This window comes from Hemicordylus capensis, chromosome 1 (genome assembly GCF_027244095.1).
Source record: "Hemicordylus capensis ecotype Gifberg chromosome 1, rHemCap1.1.pri, whole genome shotgun sequence".
Classification (NCBI taxonomy): Eukaryota; Metazoa; Chordata; class Lepidosauria; order Squamata; family Cordylidae; genus Hemicordylus; species Hemicordylus capensis.
The window spans coordinates 372432467-372454062 of NC_069657.1; the positions used below are offsets into that span (position 1 = coordinate 372432467).

Below are 21596 nucleotides of genomic sequence, written 5' to 3' on the forward strand. Positions count from 1 at the left end.
TAGTTCAGATATATATTTTTTAATGTTATTTTTTACCTGCACATGTGTCAATGCAGGTACCATTTCAGAATTCCCTCCAGTGTGTGAGAGAAGGAGAAATACTTTTTTCTAAAAAGACACTTTCTAGCAATGAATTTGTAAGTACTTGCATTTAAAATTAGATACATTTAAAAGAAAATATTGTGCCTGATTAATCAGGAATCAGTTTTTTTAAATTTGCCTAATCAGAATTTGTCTTTTAAGTAAAAGTTATGTAATTGAAAAATCAATTAAACATTGCAGGAGCACACACACACACCCACACCCACACCCACACCCTTTTAATCTCAGAAATGTTATTAGCTCCATTCTACATACTGGACTACTTCATACCAAGTGACTGATGAAGCGATTGGATGATCACAATTCTTTGTGGATTACATGCTGTCATTTCCCTCTCTGTAGCATTTGCACATTTCTCCCAAACTACTTATTAAACCCCAGGATTGTTCAAAATGCAGTTTTGAGAGGTAGGGTGCATGAAAGAAAAATTTGTGGAAACCCTCCAGGATATGCACAGATGGTGCATGCATACTCTTCCAGAACCTGGGCTGGATTTTCCATTCTAAGAAAACAGATATCATTAATACGACATCACTGATTTGGCTATTTCAGGGGAAGCAGGGGCATAACAAGGCTGGAGTGGGCCCAGAGACAAAATTTTAAAATGGGCCCCTCGCTGATGCACACACACACTTCACAATATATAGTCATGTGACTTGCCTCATGTGACTTGCCTCTGGGGGGCCCTTGAGGTGTGGGTGCCCCCAGGCCGCCGCCTCCCCTTGCCTAATGGTAGTTACGCCCCTGAGGGGAAGTATAAACTTTCTTCAGATGTTTATATTCACTTAAAAAGAAAACTATAAACAGTAATCAGAGCTTTGAAACAAGAGCAAATCAACAAAGAACCCAAGTATAATTGAATTCCTATGTATCTTCCCATTATGTACAGTGAGACTGTTACCTGCAACAACTCAGAGAAGATGAAAGTACTGTAGCATTGTGGCCAAGAGTCTGAACTATGGCCCCTGCTTCAGATCTCACATCTGCCATAAACACAATAGGTAGTCTCAGAAATGTGAAGGAGAGTAAGGTTCATAAGAAAATTTACTGTTTGCCTCCCAAAAGAAAGAAAGAAGCCCCTCCCAAGGCCTTGTGCAGCAGGGAGGGTGATTTGTCCCAGCCCCGTCTCTGCACGAGCCATTGAGGACTGCCCATTGGCGGGCTTAATTGAAAGGGCGGGGGTTGAAGCGGCAGCTCCTCACAATCCATTTAGGATTTCACTACCCAAAAGTATTTGGTATCATCTGCAAATTTGGCCACCTCACTGCTTACCCCTACTTCCAGATCATTTATGAATAAATTAAAAAGCATCAGTCCCAGTACAGATCCCTGGGGGACCCCACTTCTTACTTCCCTCCATTGTAAAAACTCTCCATTTATATTTACCCTCTGTTTCCTGTCTTTCAACCTGTTAGCAATCCACACATGTACTTGTCCCCTTATTGCATGACTGCTAAGTTTCCTCAGGAGTCTTTGATGAGGAACTTTGTTTTTGGAAGTCCAGGTATGCTATGTCAACTGGATCACCTTGATCCACACACTTGTTGACACTCTCAAAGAACTCCAAAAGGTTTGTGAGGCAAGATTTACCTTTGTGGAAGGGACTCCCTTCCCTTTGTGGATGGGAGTCAAACACTCTCTTGTGGTTGGCATGGCCAACCAGCATCCAACCCAGGGATGCTGGTTGGCCATGCGACTGGCTTCAGGACTTCACAAATCCTAGGGCTTAGCAGTCCGGGAGAAGTGAAGGACTGGAAGTGTCCAGACCCCTGCTGGGTTGACTATGAAGGAATAGTAGTGGGTTGCTTACCTGCTTCTTTTCTGAGTCAGGGTGTATCTCCCAATTAGGATGCGGGCTAGGACTGTGAAGTCTGAACCCGGTCTTTGTTATGCCTGCACTGTCGGGGTGGTGGTGGGGGGGTGGAGTGTTTCCCTCCTACTGTCCGCTACTCAATTAATTAATTGTTTAATAAAAGTTGTGGCCCATTATTCCAACACTTGGTGTCTGTGTCTTCTTGGGCTTGCGTCTGGGGACAAACTCCAAATCTTTCCGTTCCCCTAGAAACTGGGTTTTAAAAGGTACAGGGCAAAAACAAAAAGCACCATAAAACAGGTCATGCAATTCAGCTCTGGATCTGTTAGCTAGAGGGACAGCATGATCTAGGAATTTTTTTAAAAAATGTATTTATTTCATTGTTTAATTTTGTACACCGCCTTTCATAAAGCATCCCAAGGCAGTTTACAAAAGTTAAAATACAATAAAATTCCATTAATATAATTTTTAAAACCTTAAAATCAGTTAAACAGTTAAAAACAACAACACAAAACACCAAAAAACAACACACATGCAAACTCAACCATAAAAAATTCAAAAGTAGCAGGAGAGCTGAAAGGCCTGGCAGCCCCTAAGGGTTAATAGCCTACACTAATAAAAAGGTATTTAGTTGGTGTTTTTAAAAGCAGCCACATATGTCAAAGAGCGGACATTCACTGGGAGAGAATTCCAGAACCTGGGAGCAACAACAGAGAAGGCTCTGTCCCTTGTGCATGACAATTTAGCCTCTTTCAACATTGGCAAACGTGGCAAAGGCTCCACCCTGACAACCTGGTTGGGTGGGCAGAAATCCTTGGGAGCAGGCAGTCCTTCAGTTATCCAGGGCCCAAACTGTTTGTTCAGAGAGATATCTCAATGAGTTCAGTGAAACTTCATATCTAGTAAGCTTGCCGAGGTTGGGGTTTCTAGTTTTCAAAAATCAGCACAGAACTCTCTGCCTGGCCTTTTTACACTTCAGCAGTTTGTGTTTCTGAACAGTGCCATATTTGAAGTGATTAGACATGCTTTAAAAAAAAAGACCAGAATAAAATTGCTATCTGTGGTAGCCACCATATAATGGAAGTTTCAAATTAAAGTTGTCATGTAATAGTTGTGCTCACCACATGAAAAGCATGTGTGAATCCACCTTGCTAAGTTGATTTTGCAAATCTCATTTTCTATCACAGATAAAGGAAATGTGCTTACCTACTATGTTTGGCATACTTCCAGTTCACTTTTTGAAACAATATTAATTTATATTTGTTCCTATTGCAGCTGTGAATAAAAGGGGGAAAGGCATTTTTTACTATCATTCAGGATAGAACACAGATTACGTTAATGAGTAGCTGATAGAAAGCTGCTTTGGAATGACCTAGAGACAGTTGGAGGAGCGAAGTAGTTTACTTGTGTCTGTTTTCCCCCTGTGCTTTCATTTTGGCAATACTAGGCATGGACTGTAGATATTTCACAGTGTTTTTAGCAGTACAGGATACAGCAGCTGAGGCATTGCTTTCCACTGCAATAAGCAGACTGCACAAGCCAATTCTGCCAAGAGGTATAGGTAGAAGTTCTGTGATGATGGAGGACAGCAGCAGACAAAACATTGACCTCCACTGCCACAGTTTCAGAGATTGCTCTGGGTGAATCCCATGCTTGTCATTTTCAAATACAGGAGACAAAGATCCTTGAAACTCAGGAACAAAAGTAGGCAAACAGGATTTCATGCTTATTAGCGAGGTTTCAAACTTGGGATAACTGTCATCCAACAACAATCCGAAATCAATATGCACCCATTCCTAATTTAACACCAGTGTTTCTTCACCTATTCCATTTACTTGTTCACTAAATTATATCAAAGGTAACATGTTTTAAGCAACTGGATGCTTCTGTGGAGTTAGCTAAGAGCTTTTGATCACCCAAGTCAAAGAAGTATTAAACAAATGTAAGATGTGGAAAGCAACATGTATCACACAGGCATACACAGTACAGTGACATAGTTTAAGAAGCTAAATGCCAAAGCCAGGGAGAAATACTTAAGAACTTCCCAAACACATTTTACCAATCTAATACTAAAAGCAAAGTTCTTTTCTCTTTTGGTGAGTCCCAGACACTCATCCAGTTTGTGTACATCACAATGGGAACTGAGCAGCAAACTGAACCCACCATTCTGGAAAGTAGTTCTTTGGTGTGTTGTGATATCATATCCTCATATGGGACCAAACCAATCAGAAGCATTTGTCTGAAGTTCTCCAGTTAACAATAACTACTTAACATGCAGATTAGAAAAATGGCTGGTTGAAAGCTGATTGTTAATGCTAGCTACATCTCCAGGGTTATTTCGTAAGTCTGTCAGGGTAGTTTGAGTGAAATTCATGAGGAAAACGCACAATTGGCATGGATGTTTCAATATACAAAGGAGAGCCTAGTCTGGAACACAGGCCAGCATTCAGAGCAATGAATGACATGTGGAATGAGCAAAGTTGCACTAGCACAAGAGCTGAAACTGAAGAGTTTCAGTTGTACTAAAACCTGGCGATTTGCTGAACAGTGCTCTAGAACTCTTGTGCAAAAGTTCATATTAAAACTAGTGTGGCCTGCCACAGTTGCACAACAGCAAGCAGACGAGTGTGGAACACAAGCTCCAAACTTAGCACAACTAGCTAATGCAACAGCTTTGCACTAGCACAACATCCTCCTGCATGTGCTTCATTGCCTTGGATGTCAGCCACGATGCATCAGGCTTGATGTACGTATGGGAGGCCAAGACGAATGCTTTTGCATTCAAGGTCCCTAGAGAATCCTGTTTTTGTTTAGTTTTTTAAAGCACAAGCATAGGTTTATATTTCTACTCCATCCCTGATGGCTCATCATATACCAGACAATAAACCCAGAACGTTTTTCTTTGGCAGGGTAGGACAGTGCAGTGACTGGGGAATGGAACACACATTTCACACACATGTAAATATCTCACCTGCACTGTTCAAATAGAAGATCCAATGTCAGAGAAGGAGCTGCTTAGCATGACCAAAGCATCTATGGTTTAATCATTTTTTAGAAAATCTGTTTGAAAGCTTGCCTGTATCTTCAACCTGATACATGCCCTCTGATTGCCTCCATACAGGCAGCAGAGATAATTGAACATCTGCTAGAGTTTGGCCCCTCCGTTAATTTTAATTGGGTTCTCTCTCTCAGCACCTGAATTAATTGTGGGTATTTGGTCTAAACACTGTTTTAAGCATTTCTGATGGTTCTGGCACGTCCCTTTATGAGGCACCAGATGTGCAGGTCCTGAAATAGCTACTATCAACTTCTACCCACAGGGAAAATGGTGGGCATTTCAAGTTTGGGGTTGTTGTTTTTTAAAGAGATAAGGAAGAAGCTAGTTATATTGTGTATATGTGTTCATTTAAAAAAACACACACCTCAAAATGAATAAAATGGAACAAAGAAAACTGTTATGAAATATGTTTCTTACATTTCCCCAGGCTTGATGGTTCCATCTGGCTGGCACTGAGGCCTGGTTACATCAGCACATCATGTTACATTTGACATTTTCTTTTTTTTATATACCCCTCCCTAATGCCACTATCCTCCAAAAGGTTAGCAGTGTGTTTTTGAAACCCCAGAGCATTTAAGCAGGTGAAGCACAGGGTACAGGTAAATTAGCAGGGTGTTCGTGCCATCAGCTAAGGTAAAGCTGCCTCAGCTTCATTTGCCTCTCTCATTCTGAATTCCGGCATTAATCTAAGTCTCCAAAGAGCAGTTTTACATTCCGGTTCTAGGACAAGAATAAACAGGAAAGAGATACAGACCTTCTGACTCCCCCCCCCCCCCCGCTCACATTCTTTGGAGGGAGGAGAAACTGGTGAGGAGATAAAGACTCTGGCTCAGTTCAGTGATTACCCTGAACCATAATTTAGCTCTACAGTGAACTAGCCTAAGGAAACTCCCCTGCTTGCTCACTCCCCAACTCCCCTCCCTTCCTCTCTCATATGTGAGATAAAGTGAGATTTTGCTTTCACTTCAAAACAAATCTTGTTTTAAATAGTTACAACAAATCAGGATTTCTGTGACAAAACAGGGGTTACTTTATGCTTTCCAGGGATCTACCCTCAGTGGAGAGTTTGCTCGGATCCCAGACTAGGAGCATGCTGCTCCTTTAAGGTAGGCTGCCACCAGTTGAAGACTGATCTAAAGCCACTGACAAGGCTTAGACACGGCTTCAACAATCTAGAACTGTCTGGCTTGGGAAGTACAGCCACTGTACAGCCAGAGTCCACACAACCCAGCTCTAGACAACTGTAAGGCTCTACACACAATCAATGTGCAGAGGCGAAAGGGGTTCAGTGGGGAGAGCGCAGGCTTGACCCACGATCACCCACCCAGATGAGTGGCATCTTGGCTCCAGCCCTCCCACGCCTGGCCACGGCTCGGTTGGCAGATCTGGGGGTCAGGCGAGGGGAAGCACCACTGCACAGTGCCCCGCCCCCTGAAGCCCTGGTAATGCACCATACTGCATTCCTAGGATTCCCCCTCCCCTCTCCCCTCTCCCCCCTCCCCGCTGCAGTTTTAAGCATTTCTGATGGTTCTGGCACATCCCTTTATGAGGCACCAGATGTGCAGCTCCTGAAATAGCTACTATCAGCTTCTACCCACAGGGGAAATGGTGGGCAGAAATGAGTGGGCAGAAACGATTGCAGAAATGAGGTTAATGGAGTGCTTGCTCCATTAACCTCATTTAAGGGGGAGGGTATTTAGGCGGGCATGTGGTTTTCATGAGTGAGCAAGCCCAGTGGTTTTCATGAGTGAGCAAAACCAGGCTAAAGGAGCCCAGCTTGGTTTTGCTCACTCGTGCGAATAATTTCAATATATTATTCAGGGAACCAACTCAACAGTAGCAATGACCTTACGAGATACATGGGAAAGAGTCTTGCAAGTAACCCCCCAGAACCTGTTAAATCAGACTGAAGCCACTTCTAAGTATATGAACTTTATTATATAACAAGGGTTGCACACAGAATAAGGAATTGGGGGAAATAGAGGAAACTGGTAGTAAATAAAGGCACACAGGCATTCAAAAGAAAATACAAAAACATTACCTAACTAGCTCTGGGTTTTACCTTAGTCTAGCAGGTCATAAGTACATAGGTCATAAGTACATAGGCAGGTCATAAGTACATAGGAACTTATGCCATATACTGAGTCAGACCATTGGTCTATCTAGCTCAGTATTGTCTTCAGAGACTGGCAGTGGCTTCTCCAAGGTTGCAGGCAGGAATCTCTCAGCCCTATCTTGAAGATGACGGGGAGGGAACTTGGAACCCAGAATGGCTCGATCCCCTGAGGGGAATATATTACAGTGTTCACACTTCTAGTCTCCCATTCATATGCAACTAGGGCAGACCCTGCTTAGCTAAGGGGATAAGTCATGCTTGCTACCACAAAACCAGCTCTCCTTTCCTTGGCTGAGAGAGTATTAATCTCTACAGCTTCCCCTTTCCTGGATACTAGTAGCAGTAGGGATGTGCATGAATCAATTTTTTTGATTTGATTTGTACCCTAATTGAATCACACACACCCCATTTGTTTTGGGTCCAAATCTGCCCCCCATACCCCACAGTTTCAATTTGTGCCTGAATTTTCCAAATCTGAATCAATTTCAGGAAAAAAAGGGGTTCCAAGGGCAAAATAGTGGGTAGGTGGTAGTGCCCAATGGGTAGAAGCTACCACCCAAATTTCAAAGAAATTGGGCAAAGGGGTGATTTTAAAAAGATTTTTGAAGTTGGTGCATCTTTAAACTTTTTCCCATAGTGAATAATGGGGATTTCAGAAGCCTCATAATTCCACAGGGGGGGCACCAGGGTGGCCCAGAATGGGTTGTGGTGGGTGGTAGTGCCCAATGGGGGCAAGGGAGCTACAACTCAGATTTCATAGAAATTGGGCAAACGGGTGTTTTTAAAAATATTTTTGAGGTTGGAATGGCTTTGTGGCAGATTCGGGGCAGAAAAGGGGTTTAGGGGGCAGAAGAGTGGGTCATGTGGTAGTGCCCCAGTGGGTGCCTGCTACCACCCAGATTGCAAAGAAATTGGTGAAAGGGGTGGTTTTTAATTTGTTTCGGAAGTTTGTGCATCTTTAAGCTTTTCCCCCTTAAGGAATAATAGGGAATTTCAGCAGCCCCATAACTCCACTTGAGGGGCACCATGGTGGCCCAGAGCGGGTTGTGGTGTAGTGCACATAGGGTGCCAACCACCTCCAAAACAACAAGCCCATGGGCCACTGGGTTTTGTTGTTTTCAATGTCTGAGGTGTTCTGAGAGTTGAATCTCTGTAGGAAATGAGAGTAGATCAGTGAGACCCGGTTTGGGGCAGTGAGCAGGAAGAGCCGGCTAAGCCCACTTTCCCCGCTCACAAGCGGGCAGGGAGCCACTGGCGGCCAGATCGGCCACCCACACGATGGCCGGCTCCATGACAGAGCCAGCGGGGGTGGGGGGAGCGGGGGTCAAATGGCCCCCGCAAGCCCCAGTATGCCCTGCGCAAGCACTCAGGGCATACTGGGGAGACCCCCGGAGAGGGGAGGCAGCTTTTCGCCTCCCGGCCGGGGCTCTACTCATAAGTAGGCATGGCGTGAAGGCGTGCTGCGGCTCCTCACGATCCTAAAAAGCAGGTTTTCTGGAGCGCTCGCTCCGCAAACCTGCTTTTCAGCAGGGGTTCTCGAGCAGGTTACCTGCTCAAGAACCACCAGGCTCGGCTGTGAGCCCGGTGGTTCTTATGGTCAACAAAAATCAGGCTAGCCTCTGCTAACTGGGAAGTATGATCATCAGAATTTATTTGGAAAATGACAAAAAAATAATTAAAATATCACAGAGCATATTCTGATGTAATATTCCAAGTGTATTCTGATGTAAAAAGTAGTACATTCCGCTAATTTATACTTCTATTATTTATATTTTGATCATTTTCAGTAACTAGCAGCAGGTGATCAGAGAGAGAGAGAGAGAGAGAGAGAGTGGGTGTGCGGAGAGGATGCTTATCTTGAAAAGAGGGTGCCCTTAAGGTCATTAGGTTCAGGGTCCAAAATTACCTAGCTGCACCCATGCTTCAATCACTTTATTTTCTTCTGTCACTAAAAACAAAAACAGTAAAATGAATGTTATGCTAAAACAGATGTGCTACTTACTAATCACATGATATTTGATTATTTCTGAAATACTGAAGTTGTCATAACCTCTCACATACACACCATTTGCCGATGGACACTGATGTAAACAAAAAGAAAGAGAAAAGAACATTAGCACAATGCTGGCCACACAGATTAGTGTTGCCAGCTTTACAAGTGAAGATGAATGATTTATCAATCTATATCTCAATCTATCTAATTCTCCTAAACATACCCATTGCTAACCCGGGTCAGGGTTTTTAAATTTTTTTAATTTTAAATTTTAACTTGATTTAGGGGTTTTAATTACTTAACTCCCCCCCCCCCTTGGCCTTGTGCAGAGGGGAGGGAGTTTGTCCCAGCCTGCTCTGCACGAAGCCCAAGAAGGGTTCCGATTGGCCCTTTTGGTCAAGGGGCAGGGTTTCGGCCAGGATCGGCCGATCCCCGCCCCATTCTCTTTTCAGTTGGGGCCAGGCAGTCGCGGGAGAAGGAGCTCTCTCCTCCCTCCCTCCCTCCCCGGTACAGAACGGGTCTAGCAACTGGTCGCCTGAAGGGGCCGTGTAGGAATTTTTTGCTCCCAACGCATTGGCCACTGTTGGGGTTTTTTTCGCCTACTCCGTTCTGTGTTCTGGGTGTGTAGTTAGAGTTATGTCGGCCACAATGGCAGTAACAGTGCGGGCAGGGTGGTAATTTGAGGGTTAGAATATCGGTGAGCACCCTTGGATATGTAAAAAGGTGATTGGTTAATCGCTCCTTTGTGGCCTGTGAGGCACAGGGAAAATGATTGCCATGAAACCTGCTTCAGGACTTCTCCAACCTTTGGGCTGCGTGGTCCGGGGTGGACGAATGCCTAGAAGTATCCAGATCCTCTCTTATAGAAGGGGGGGGGGGTTGGCTTTGAAGGAATTGGGCGGGGCATACCTGCCCATTCCCGAGCCAGGGTGTGTCGTCCAGTAGGGTGATGGGTAGGACTTCAGAGTTCTGACCTGCTTCTATTGGCCCGCACTGTTCTCAAAGGGTGATTAATCACCTGGTGTTCCAGTCTGCCATGCCTGTGTAATAGTTATTAAAGTTGTGGCCCTTTTCATCCATATTAAGTCTACGTGTCTTCTTGAGCTGGGGTCTGGGGACAATGTCTAATTCTTGTTTTAAAATGTTTTTAAATTGCTAATTGTTGTGTTATTGTTTTTAATTTGTTTTAGCTTTTCATTGTTTTACAAGTTTGTTTTAATTGTAAACCGCCCTGAGCCATTTTTTGGAAGGGCGGTATATAAATCAAATAAATAAATAAATAAATAAATAAATAAATAAATAAATAAATAACCCCATGCGTGGCAACTCTCATGAGAGCAGCTGCCTGGGGGATAGCGACAGGGATGGGGAGACAATGGCGGTGGCAGCCAGAGGAGGTGGCGGCAGGCCAGCCCGGCTGGCAGGAACAGGAGGTGGCGGCAGGCCGGCCTGGCCAGTGGGAACAGGAGGCAGCAGCAGGCCAGCTTGGCCCGGCTGCCGGGAGGAGGCGGCGGCAGACATCGGGAGGAGGCCAGAGGAGGTGGTGGGCTGGCTTTCCAGCCAGCCCACAAGCCAGAAAGTGAGGGATGGTGGGCAGAGGAAGCAGGCAAGCCCAAATGGCCCACCAGAAATTGCGGGGTGGGGGGGAGTGGAAGCAGGTGGGAGGGAAGTGGCCGGTTGGCCAGAAAGCCAGGCATGCTGGCGTGGGGGGAGACAGTGGCAGTGGGTGGGCCAGCCAGAGGCGCAGATGCTCAGTGCCCAGCCCAGCTAGTTCTATATATTTCAGCTGTTGAGTAGATAGTTTAGTATATAGCCTACTATAGAGGTAAAGTTGTGTCATCAAGTCGGTGTTGACTCCTGGTGACTACAGAGCCCTGTGGTTTTTCTTTGGTAGATAACAGGAAGGGTTTACCATTTCCATATCCTGCGCAGTGTGAGAGGATGCCTTTTAGCATCTTCCTATATCACTGCTGCCCGATATAGGTAATTCCCATAGTCTGGGAAACATACTGTTACCAGCGGGGATTTGAACCAGCAACCTCTTGCTCCCTAGGCAAGTGCATCCTTAGGTGTCTCAGATAGCCTGCTGTAGCTGCTTCCAAAGCATGGTATCTAAGGCAGTCTCCTAGGTCACCTGGAACGCTTGCCCTAAATCAGGTCTTGAATTTACACTTATTTACATTGAACATATTTACTGTTTTGTTGCCCAGTCAACCAATTTGGAGAGATCCTTTTGGAGCTCTTCAAATTTTGTCTCCTAACTGTTTTGGTATGCATCATATACATATCTTAATATTTTTTTAAAATGAAAGTTGTATAATATATATCATTTAATAAACTGTAACTGTAAACTAAGTAAAAAATGCTCCGTTGGCTTGATGCGCTCCATAAATTTTTCTGGAAGCCTCCAAATCTCTTGGCATAGCACTGATCATTATACAGCAGACCTTAAATTGCACAACTATTAGCTGCAACTATTGACTGTTGTCAGAGCTTTGCTGCCGCCAGTGAAAAGGTCATGCCTTTTCATTTGTGTTGCTTTTATGTGATGAATACCAAATAATAAAACACGCCATTTATTGAGCTGCCAAGCTTTGTTTTGTTTGCCACAGTTCCTCAGTCATAAGTTTTGCATATGTCTTTCTGCTATTATCTGAACAATCTGATGTTATCCTTTTTTGCCTTTTATGTAATCTAAGGAAGTGTCTCTTTATATTAGTACGGTTAATTTCCCAGAGAAAACTAACACCAGCAGTATATATGCTTATTAACTCACATATACATAATAGACCTATGGATTTTGCTGTAGACATGCAAATACTGTGGATTTTCCTACTAAGTTGGCAGATTGATTTTGGATGTTATAGAAGCAGGACACCAAAGACTCATTAGCTGCTGAAGTCAACCTTTTGTGATAAATTTGCCAAAAGGTTATGAAACAAGACTTAAACTTTGGTAAGCCGTCTGTCTGGAAATATAGCATACTACCAGATAGTAGATACTTACTAGATTTTAGAAGCTAGTTTCTAGTCATTTTGGCTGCAAAAATATGCTTGAAAATAAAATCTCCGAAGCCAGAATTGAGGCTAAAAAAAAAATCTCCAGTGATTAGGAGGTAAGGAAGGAGTCACATCTGGCTCCCAGAATGCATATCAGTTTGCAGGGGGTGGGGCAGGTGTTCACAAAGCCACTGGATGTTATTACGCGACCAGTGTGATCTGTGCTATATACATGCCATGGTCAGCTCCTATGTATTGGTGTCTGCTGTGGGTGGTGCAAGAGAAAAGATCAATCCCTTTTCCAAGGATGCTTCCCATTTGGATATGCTGTCCTTCCCACAATGGCATTTAAAGTATTAAAGCCTCATCAAGGGATAGACTGTCTTCTTCCACACCTGAATTAATGCAAATATCCCCACATTCAGAGCCCATATGCCATAGTGAAGAAAATGCTATTTAGATATGGGTTCCACCTTTGCCATGGACTCATTGCCTTAGGTAAGGCATCCCACCTCAGTTCTACCATCCATTAAATGGGAATATTAATTATCTGTTTTGGGAGGATGCTGTGTACACGAATGACGCGATTACTGTTATAAAAATTGATTAATAATTAGTTGTCTACACAGTTAGGATTATCTCTTTGTCTAAGTTTTTAGTCTAACTTAGAAGGGCGAAAGTTAAGGGTGCTACTAGTCTAATGTAAGGTACATTCAAAAACTAATTAAGGACTTTACAGAAGCTGTTAAGTGGGAAATATGGTTAAAAGTCAAGTACTGAGCTCAAGCATTACCCCCATTAATTACATTTGCATTTAATCGCTCAGGCAAAGGCTTGCAACTTTTTTGAGCTATTTTTAGGGATGTGCAAACAGGTTCAACATTGAATTTGTTCAATTTGAACTGGTTTGGTTCGACAGTTTGGGGCCAAACCGAACCACTCCCTGTTTGGTCCAACCCCAGACAGAACCACCCTTGGAAATTCAGGGGGTTCGCGAGTAATTCTTTTTTTAAAAAAAATAGTACTCACCCCCTCCGGAGAGTATCTCCAAGGTAGTCCACGGAGCTTCCCCTCCCCCTGCTGGCCTTCCTTGTGCCAAAAATTGCCCAGTTCAAGTGTTCTTCAGTCTTTCACCTGTTTTGGTGTCTATTTTTGAGGCCACCATGCATGCGCAAAGGGCCCCTGTGTGGCCAGGTCATGACTCAGACCACACAGAAACCGATTGCGCATGTGCTGTGGCCACTAAAATGGCCACCATGAGGTGGAAAGGGCCAGAAAGGGCCAAGGAACACTTGAACCAGGTGATTTTTGGCACGAGGAAGGCCGGTGGGGGGAGAGAAAACTCTGGGCAACCCCCCCCCAGCAGTCTTAGAGAAGCCCCCTAGAGAGGGTAAAAAAATTAAGACTCACAAACCCCCAGACCGAACCCCAGGTGGGGGGGGGTGATGGGGTGGGGCAAAACTGAACTGGCCCAATCCTGTTCGGACTCTAACCGAACTGGACCATCTGGTTTTGTGCACACCCCTATCCGTTTTCAGAACAGAACAAAAGCCAAATGGGGATAATGGGAAATGTTGTGATGCTTGCTTCCACAAGCAAGAAGTTCTGTCTTGCTTAAGTCTAAAGTGACTGCTCTGTAAAAGTATAAAAGGGTATGCATACTGTCTTCCCTACCCCTGGCTCCAGGGACAAAGAAGGACAGAAAGGCAAGTCTATCTGTTCACAGATAACACTTACAGTAGCATGGAGCCCTCACAACTCTGTTTTCATAATACTTCTTATTCAGCAAATACAGCTCTATGATTCAGATAGGCCATTCACATGACCAGGCTTGGCAGTGGGTGGGTGGGGAGTCTGGTCAACTCACCTTCCCCACAGATGAGCACTTCACTATTGCTGGGAGCTCTGACTGCGCTCTCAGGTGAGCCACGCTGCATGGCGCAGCATGGAGCTCTGGAGGCTGGGGCAACATGTCCCGGCCTCCATATATCCCACAATGCAGCATGCAGCATGTGCCTAGCATTGGGGGATTCCCCCAGGAGACAGGTACTCTGCTAGGGCTGAACATAGCCCCAGCAAACACATGATCCTGAAGTGTGGGTTACACACAATTGCTCAAGCCCTTGACCCCGACTAATAGCTGGGTTGAAAAGCTGGTGCTGCCCTGCTAAGATTGGGCCTGATCCTGGTAATTCTTGTGCACAGCCTAACCCAGGCTGGACTTCCCTAGCCTGGGTTAGGGTGCACTAGAGAACAGCCTCAGAGTCTTCTAACCAAAGCCAACTAGCCAAAGCAATTTGAAATGAAAATGTGAATACTTGTAAAATTAATTATTACCTTTTTATGCTGCCCTTTACTCAAATAAAGGCATTGAAGCAGGTCTGCCCACCTTTATCCGCACAACAATCCTGTGAGGTGTGTTAGGGTGACTGACCCATGATCACTCAGTGAGCAGAACAACTGAAAGAGAATCTGTACTTGTTGCACTGGTAAGAGTATAATATCTTAGTCACAATACCACATAGGCTCTTGTATATTTGCCGGACAATTAACACTAATAATATAGGAGGTCTTGGCGGGCCATGTGCAGCCCTTGGGCCTTATGTTGTACATGTTATATTATATTTATAGATTCAGTTATATGATGCTTACAGTGATATGATGTTTTAAGCTTCCTCTTTTGAGCCTCTATGAAATCTTGTAGTTCCTAATCAGATTGGCATTCACAGTTCTACTACTACAAAACAGGATTGCTTTGCATCTGAGAATTTCATACACATTATTTGTATTTTGTGTTTCTTCCATCCTGATAGATTCTATTAATCAGATACAAGTTTCCTTGGCTGATCCATCTCTCTATATCATGCAGATGTTTGCCATTGATTATTAACATTACATTGAAGAAGTTGACCATAAAAGTAAGTTTCAGCTTCTTTTTGAGTATTTTTTCCATTGCAGTTTTCATGTCACACAACACAACCAGATGAACTTAGTAGTGTCAAAAGCTCATTCTCCTACAATCCATCTAACAAATCTTTGGTACCAGGAGCAGAGATGTAATAGTCTCCATAGCTATGGTTTCTTTGGATGAAAATGACATCAAACATTTTTTATTTGAAAGGGCAAACAACATTCAGGCAAATATTGGCTGCCATCCAAATTAACACAATCTTGGTAGGGATGTGCAAACTGGTTGGGGGCTTTGGTTAGATAGTTTGGGGATTTGGGGTTGAACTGAAACCACCACCCCCAGTTCCGTCCAGACCAAGACCCGCCCCCCCCTCACCATTTTGCAAATATTTTAAAAATTAAAAATATATATTTATTTACCTCTAGTCCCTTCAGGGGGCTTCTGAAAGGCCACGGGGGTGGGGGTCCGTGAAGGTTCCCCTTCCCTCTGCCAGCCTTGGTAATCACTGCCGCGGCCCATTTAAGTGGCATTTTCTGCCCATTGAGGCCTCCGTAAGCCGGCATGGTGGCCATTTTTCCTGCCACTGCACATGCACAAATGGTTTCTGAAAGGCCTGACATGGCCCAGGGCCTCACAGAGGCCATTTGTGCATGCACGGTAGCCATTTCTTTAAAAAAAAAATTGGCCTTTTTCAGAGCTTCCACACATTGAGTTGACATTTTCAACAAGCTGTCCACCACGACCCCAAGATACCTCTTCTGGTCATTCACTGACATCTCAGATCCCATCAGTGTATATGTGAAGTTGGGGGGTGTTTTGCCCCAATAGACATCACTTTACACTTGCTTTGAACCACATTTGTGATTTTGTTACCCATTCCTTCTGTCTGGGGAGATCTTTTTGCAGCTCCTAACAATCATGTGTCTTCCTTCTGCTCAACTCCTGGCTTCCCTTCTGGGGAAGAGTAGTCCCCTTCTGGTTTATCCAAAACACATGCACCCCCACACCTTAGGGGTTTTTTCTGGCCAAACCGGATACTGACCAGCTCCTGTTGGCTATTCCCCAGGCATTATTTTAAAAACTGTTCTGCAACCTTTTTGATTTTAAGCACCAGCAGTCTGATTCCATCTTGGTTCAAGTACAGCCCGTCCCTTTTGTACAGGCTTCTCTTATATATCCCAGTGCCTAACAAGTCTAAACCCCTCCTCCCGGCACCACTGTCTCATCCTTACATTGAGACCCCTCAGCTCAGCCTGTTTTGTCCCTGTGCGTGGAACAAGTAACACTTCAGAGAACGCTACCCTGGGGGTTCTGGACTTCAATATGCTACCTAGCAGCCTAAATTTGGCTTCCAGGAACTCCTGCCAATCTCCCACTAAACTCCTTCATTATCTGTTTGCGAACACTTGTTAGCAAAGTAACTCTGGTCTGAGCCGTGTATTCAATATCAGCAAGCAAACTGACTCTCCTCAGGAGAAATGTGACCCTTCCCACAAGCTGGAATACCACTCACCTGGAATGAATCCCCCACTCAGGCTAACTGACAAGAGACAAACACTGCCAGCCAGCCATCAAACCTTAGGAAATTACTAGCCCTAACAAGCATAGCTTCTCTTTCCCTTTTTGTTTTCCTGGTGATTTATTGATTTATTTATTTCCTTGCTGTGTTTCCTTGCTTGATATCTTCTTTAGGGGAGAAATACAAGTTTGTGGCCTCCTCTTCCTTCGAGATCAGCAAGCAAACTGTCTCTCCTCAGGAATGTAACCCCTCCCACAAGCTGGAATGTCATTCACCTGGAATGAATCCTCCACTCAGTCTAAGAAGAAACCTTGAGGCTTTCCACACAAGCAGTGTGGAGAGCTGGAGGGGGCTTGGCAGGGAGAGAGGGCTTGGCCTGCTCTCCCTGCACACAATCACTCTGTTCTCCCTGGGGAACCAGATTGGCTGGCCACATGATAACTGGCTCCATCACAGAGCTGGTTGGTGGGGTGGGGATTGGGGGCTGCCTGGTGCCCAGAAGTCCCAGAATTCTTGAGAGAACCCCATGCTGGGAGGCTTGTTGGAGCCTCCCAGTTGGGGGTCTCCTTGTGAGTCACCATGGCATGAAGTGACTCAAGCTCAGGGAAAACGGGGTTAGTGGAGTGCTCACTCCGCTAACCTCGTTTTACCGGTGGGTGGGATATTTACTGAGGTTTGCTGCTGGGAGCCGCATGGCTCCTGTTGCAGCACACGACTGCTGGAAAGTGGGCTGGGCTCCCTTAGCCCGCTTCCAGAGGTCGTAAGAATAACCTCTTTGTGTTTCTTCTTAGACTGCAAGCCCTTTGGGGACAGGGAACCACCTTATTCTTCTTTTTGCTTTAAGAGCTTTTTTTTTTTTTTGTCAAAGCATGGTATATTAGTAGTAGCACTAGTAGTGGTGTTGGTAGTGGTGCTGGTAGTAATAAGATCAAGTAAAGTTGTGCCCTCAAGTCAGTGTCAACTCCTGGTGACCACAGAGCCCTGTGGTTGTCTTTGGTAGAATACAGAAGGGGTTTACCATTGCCTCCTCCTGCGCAGTGTGAGATGATGCTTTTCAGCACCTTCCTATTTCACTGCTGCCCAATATAGGTATTTCCCATATTCTGGGAAACATTCCAGTGGGGATTTGAACCAGCAACCTCTTGCTTGCTAGGCAAGTCATTTCCCCTCTGCACCATTACACGGCTATAGTAATAAGGCAGAGGTCTATAAGTTCTTTCCCCCTCCATTACAGACTCATTTAATAACAAAACACAAGGGCTGACATCCTTACTAAATTTACTTGATGAAGTCAAGTAAGAAGGGATGTCTAACTTGTCCTTTTAATTTCAATGGGGCTTCCTTGAGTAAATTTGGTCTAGATGTCAGCCAATGGTCACAGTCCACCAGCAGACCATGGCACTATGTAACCTCAATTTATTTAAACAGGGTTTGTGTCAAACCCCATCAAAATGAATAGCAGTTCCGCAGCAGCGCTGCATTACAGGCTGCACCCCATGTGCACAGAAACCCTTCCAATCTGTTTGATAGAACATTGGAAGCAGTGACATATTCCACAGTTTATGACTCAGAGACTTGCTAGAATTGCTTTTCATTTCACAAGAGTTGCAGGGAACATTTGCATTGGGCTTTGCAGCAATGATCTGCTTTCATTAGTTCAGTCCATTTATTTCCTTGTTTTCATATTCTTCCTTCTTTTTTTTCCTTCCCTTTAGCTACATTGAGTCAGAAAGAATTCAAACTCTGATGTTTGGTACCCACTGAGCACTAATCACCTATTTGTACTATTGATCAATAGCTTTCACATTTACTACAGTTAAGCTGAGAAACAGCCACCTAGAGACTTCAACACTACAGAGACAGAGATGGGGGGAGAGGATGCACTGACTTACTTTGTTATGGAGCTATTTATCAAATGGCCACAATCCTAACTGTTCTTCAGTATTTTAAAAATCTAAAAGTAGGTTTACAAACCCATTTTTCTTCCAACAGTGGCTGTGTTTTTAAAATCATCCCATTGAGATATCCAGATTTAAAAAGATGTTTTGAATGGTCCAAAATATATTTGTTTCCCTACATGAACTCATCTTGCAGTGAACCAGACTGATGGCACCATCTAGCTCACTGCTGTACACAGTGATTGGCAGCTACTGCTCTGTAGGAGCACATGTGGCCTGTTTTTCCTAGCCTTGAAAACAGGGGTCATTTTATGCTGGAGATGCTTAAAATTGAATCAACTGGACTATCTGCATGCCAATAGAAAAGTTCAAAAATCAAGCTGAATTTACCATGCCATATTCCTGTCTGAGGAGTCAAAAGGGTTATAGATTGTTGGTTACAGAGTCTGAACAGAAGAGGGCTGTATGGCTAGCTTGTTACAGGACTAAGCAGGAGCTGAAAGAGGACCAACTACTTTGGTGACCTGAAAACTAAAATCCTACAGGTATAGTCACAGTGTAGGGATGTGCAAACCGGTTCAAATTTGAACCGGTTTGGTTCGAAGGTTCGAACTCAGACTAAACAGGGCATTGTATTGGTAATGCTAGTCCACGTTCGAACCGATCGAGCCAGGTTCGGTTTGGGCCTGTTCAAGCCAGTTTGAAGGTTCTAGAGCCCATTTTAGATGTTGTCCTCCATTGTGTGACTTCTTTTGCTTGATTTCATTGGCTGAGCTCTTGCTTTCCTGATTGGCCAGATGAGTCTGGCTCTCTAGTAGACTCTGTACTGTGCCAGTCCTTGAGAACTGGCACCCTATTGGCCAGGGGGAAGGGCAAAGGTGAGGGCTCCCGAAGGAGGGAGTTTTGAATCTTATTTAAAGCCAAGCCTCTGGCCTAGCAAAATCACTCTGGCTGCAGTCTTTCTTGGCTTGCTTCTGGGCTGCTGCAGCTACTGCAGGTGTGGTGAGAGTCTGCTTGGCAGACTGCTGTGTTTTTGTACCCAATCCTCCCTTCTGCCTGTTTCTCTGCCCCCCCTCTTGCATCTGCTTTAGACCTTTTTCCCCTGGTGTGACTATGTGTGTGTTTGTTATGCTGCTTCCCAAACCACCACCCCCATGAGTGAGTGAGTGTCTGTCTTTCTCTCTCTTCCCTCTCCTCTGGGCCAGGGGGCCCCAGGTCCTTTAGCCTGAGGCCTCTCTCTGGCCCATTTCCCTAATCTAGTCCCCACCTTTCTTGTTTTTGGTGGCTGCTGCTTTTAAATCTGTTGGCTGAGTTGAAATAAAGAGAGAGAGTCCTCAGCAGCCACTGCCAGTTGTTTTTATTTTATTCTGGGTGGGGGGTGGGATTTCCTTGTTTTCTCTGGAGAAGGTGCTTTTCTTTGTTAATCCTTTTCTTGCTGTGCTTAGTGTACCGTCTGCTCCAGAGTCTTCTGTCCCCCCTCCCCTCCCCCCACTTCCCCATCCCCACAGCTCCCCCCCCCCAAACTTTTTTAAAAAATTGACTCAGTGTTTTTACTTTTAATTTGTTTTTTGGGGTGGGTGAAATAGCTGGAAAGTTTTTCAACCCACCCACCCCCCGCCATTTTCCAATTTTAAAAAAAGGTCCCCAGGGTCTTCGGGCATGTCTGAGCAATGTGTGGTGAGCAAAGCCCGCAGCAGGCGAAGGTGGGAGGGGTCCCCAAGCTGGTGCAGGAGGCTGGGGTGGGGGCAGAGAAGACACCATCCTGGGGTCCCACAGGTCCCCATCAGCACATTATTTGGCCCTGGTGAGGCGGTGGCACCAAGGCTCTCCTATCCAGAGGAGCCTGCTGCTGCCGAGCCAGGTCCTGGACCAGTGGCAGGTACATCGGGTGGTGCACCTTTGGGGAGAGCCTGGTGGTATGGGGGACTCTTCTGCCAGGGAAGCTTCTTCCTTGGCAGGGGTGGAGAGCAGGGGCTTGACAGCTGGCAGTACAGCCAGATTTTCCCTCCCTCTTGCGATCCCTCCAATGCTCCTCTTGCCACTTAGTGGGAGGGGGGCCCTGATGATGCCCAGGTCATGGTGGAGTCCAGTGCTGGGTCCTCCCAGTCTGGCTCAGAGGGGGAAGGGTCTGCTGCTGAGGTGGAGGAAGTGGTCCCTCCTCTAGTGAAGCCGGGCCCTTCTTCTTCCACGCAAGGTGGAAGGGGGTGGGTGATGGCAGTGGGCGAGCACCAGCAGCCCCCCAGGTCCACCATCACCCAAGAGCACCAAAATGGCACCCAGGGCATCAGAGGCCACCCAGAGCAGTGATGTTTGGTGGCATTTTGAGGTCTCTCACTGCTCGCTGTGTCCATTGCAGGGCACAGGTCAGTTGGGGTAAGGATGCTAAGAATCTGGGGAGGAACTCCATGTGACAACACATGCGACGGCATCACTCATATCTCCTTGACTCTGCTGGCAGCGCTATTGCGCCTCATGTGCCTGCAACTAGCGCTGACAAGGGCAGTGCGGCACCTTCCATGAAGCAGGGCACGCTGCCAGTCAAGCAGTGGATGCAGTCGTCAGGCAAGTGGTGCCCTGGTCACGTACGTAAGTGTGTGTGTGTGTGTGTGTGTGTGTGTGTGTGAGAGAGAGAGAGAGAGAGAGAGAGAGAGAGAGAGAGAGAGAGAGATCTTCGTAGGGATTCATTGGGAGAACTCATACACAGCAAATCCAAACACATATTGGATTCTTGGTGGCTGTATGAATTCTCTCAATGAATCCCTATCAAGATCTCTCCATACACACACATATATACAGACTCTATCTACTCTGATAGAGATAGAGGCTATTCACACAATGTTAGAAAATTGGGCTAGCCTCCGCTAGCCCGATTTTCTACCATCATGAGAACCACCAGGCTCAGCTATGAGCCTGGTCGTTGTTAAGTGGGTCACCCGCTTAAGTAGCCTGACAGTTAAACTGGGTTTGTGAAGCGAGTGCTCTGCCAACCTGGGTTTTCTGCTCATGAGTTGCCGCGGTGCAGCTACTCATGAGGAGAGCCCCGACTGGGAGGCTGAAAAGTAGCCTCCCGGCTCGGGGGTCTCTCCAGCATGCCCTGCACACTTGTGCAGGGCATGCTGGAGCTTCCAGGGGCTGCGCGGCCCCCAAACTCCCCAGCCAGCTTCGTGACAAAGCCGGCAGTTGTGTG

The 21596-nt window shown here is 45.5% G+C and overlaps 1 long non-coding RNA gene across 1 annotated transcript; it reads right to left on the minus strand.

The window, feature by feature from the left end:
• Positions 1–1936: 1936 nt before the first annotated feature.
• On the minus strand, positions 1937–9040 carry LOC128344832 (uncharacterized). Its single transcript, XR_008316074.1, has 3 exons — positions 8996–9040; positions 3122–3190; positions 1937–2167 (listed from the first exon to the last, which is right to left on the minus strand). It is a non-coding gene; the product is annotated as an uncharacterized LOC128344832 (long non-coding RNA).
• Positions 9041–21596: the final 12556 nt, after the last annotated feature.